General features: G+C 39.6%; 1 non-coding gene across 1 annotated transcript; it reads right to left on the bottom strand.

Moving 5' to 3' along the window:
* Positions 1 to 401: 401 nt before the first annotated feature.
* On the bottom strand, positions 402 to 536 carry LOC129677608 (small nucleolar RNA SNORA16B/SNORA16A family). Its single transcript, XR_008720220.1, has one exon. It is a non-coding gene; the product is annotated as a small nucleolar RNA SNORA16B/SNORA16A family (small nucleolar RNA).
* Between the last annotated feature and the right edge of the window lie 1994 nt (positions 537 to 2530).

The following is a 2530-nucleotide window of genomic DNA, read 5'->3' on the forward strand; positions in this document are numbered from 1 at the left end:
GGAGGTGGAGAGATAGAGAGGAAAAGGAAAGAGAGAGATGGTGGGGAGCTCCCAGGAAACAAAGCAAGGCAGAGGGAGCAAGAGAGGAAGATAAGAGAGGAGAGTAAGACAGAGGCAAAGTGGCGGGTTGATCCTTTTATAGCTTGTGCATGTGCAGCTGAACCACATCTGCCATACACATGGTGGGTGACACATGATGACATCATAGGTTCCTAGGAAATCCAGAAGCAGGCTGCCTATACGCTAATAAACATACTTGCAAGTGTCACTTTATGCTGGTTTTGGGGCTCAGCAAACTGCTTTGGGAAGCAGTTTGCTAACTCCATGTTTGGTACTCAATATTTGTAGAGTATTCACTGTTAACAAAGATCTCTGGCTACTTCTCAGAAATGTGAAGATGGAACTGTCTTTTCCCAAAATCTTACAGATGTGTTATAGCAAACAGAACCATGACAATTAAGGAAAACTGTTAGTTGGGGCTTATTTCTGACCACACCAGCTATGTGGAAGCAGCTGCAGTTTTGATAAGGGTCGTCTTTTGAATTCTTTTAAAGGAATTGAAAGCTACATTAAATATTTTTTTCTTTACCTTCTTTACCATGTGTGCCATGGACTATGTGTGGAGTTTGGAGGACAGATTTCAGAAATCCGTTCCATTCCTCTGTGATTAAGATCTTTCAGACTTGGTGACAAATGCTCTTACCCACTAAGACACCTCACCAGCCACAAAAGCAACATTTAATTAAAGTGCAATACACTTAGGGTTGGAGAGACTGCTCAGAGATTAAGAGTCCTTCCTGAGGGGAGAAGGACCTCCCCTATCTGTGGACTTGGAGAGGAGCATAGGAGGAGATGAGGGAGGGAGTTTGGGATTGGGAAGGAATGAGAGAGGGAGCTACAGCTGGAACACAAAGTGAATAAACTGTAATTAATATAAAAAATAAAAATTTAATTAAAAAAGAGTCCTTCCTGCTGTTGGATAGGACCTGGGTTCAATTCTCAGCACCCACATGGCAGCTTACAGCTATCTGTAACTTCGGTCCTAGAGACCATGACATCTCACGTGACTTCTGAGAGAGTACTAGGCATACACATTGTGCACACACAGTCAAGTAGGCAAAACACTAATACACATAAAATTAACAAATCTAAAAAGTTTAAAGTATTACATAAAGACAGAAAAGTATGCATATATAAGTGTGTAGTTTGCTAAATTTTCACAAGCCCACCACTCTGATGTATCTAGGACTCAGATTAAGTGGTGATACGTTAAGTCAGCTGTGGAAGCACAGGTCGTTAATCCCAGCACTCAAGGCAGATGTAAGTGTATAGCTATGAATCCTGATCTACACAGTGAGTTCCAGGATAGCTATGACTATGTGGAAAGACCCTGTCTCAAGTAAATAAATAAATAAATAAATAAATAAATAAATAAATAAATAAATAAATAAATAAGTAAGTAAGTAAGTAAAGGAGAGACTAAGTGATATACTAATAATGCTACAATAGTTTTTTTTTTGTTTTATAAATTTGGTTACAGCATATATATATTCCCTTTCTAGTATCTCTTAGGGAAAAATTGTTATCTCTACCACATCAAGAAGGCCAAAATCTCTACATCGCATCTCTCTTTCTCTCTTATTATTTATTTATTTATTTTTGAGACAGCATTTCTTTGTGTAACCCTGGTTGTCCTGGAACTCACTCTGTAAACCAGGCTGGCCTCAAATTCACACATCCACTTGCCTCTGCCATCTCTGAGATTAAAGGCGTGTGCCACAAACACCTAGCATACGTCTCTCTTATAAAGGGAAGCTTTATATTTCAAAGGATTTTTTCTGGAAAGTTCAGGAAATTCACGAAGAGGCTGTGTTCATACCTTTCTTTGAGGTCATTAGAATCCCTGCACGGAATAGATGTTTCAGGTCACTATAACCTCTAGAAAGGGTGCAGCTCTGCCCCTGGGTTTCATAGGATGCTTAGAACTTTCATATGGAGTCTCCCATTTTTTTTAAGCTGTCTCACAATTTCATTGTCCTTCCCATTGCAAATATCCAGTGTCTTCCTCCTGGGACAGGACAGTCTTCATCATTTCTTGTTTTGACTTCAGTTCCTTTGCTCAGTATAACAGAACATAGCATTTTTGCCAGACTCCATTGTAGGTACAGTATTTTTAATGAACATTTGCTGTTTTTGTTGTTGTTTTGTTCCTTTCCCCAAGTAAGCAAAACTTGTCCTTTTCAGGGCCAAAATGTGTCCAGCCAAAGTCCACAAACCAGTACGGAGTTCTTATGTTTTCTCAAGAACAGTTTTTCGAATAGTTCCAGACATTTCTTTACACTAAGAAAGATAGGATTGGATACTGGAAAATTTCAACTCCAAAGATACTAATCCCCATTTGCACCAGAGCTCAGCCAGTGCAAGTTGAAAAAGGAACTCATGATATTGGCCTTACAGATAATGCCTGCTGTGTCTATATTGTACCACAATAAAGGGGCTGCCGTGGGTGCAGCTTTCCGCCTTCTAAGAA

Source organism: Psammomys obesus, unplaced genomic scaffold (assembly GCF_907164565.1).
Source record: "Psammomys obesus unplaced genomic scaffold, mPsaObe1.curated_primary_1811, whole genome shotgun sequence".
In the NCBI taxonomy this organism is placed as follows: domain Eukaryota; kingdom Metazoa; phylum Chordata; class Mammalia; order Rodentia; family Muridae; genus Psammomys; species Psammomys obesus.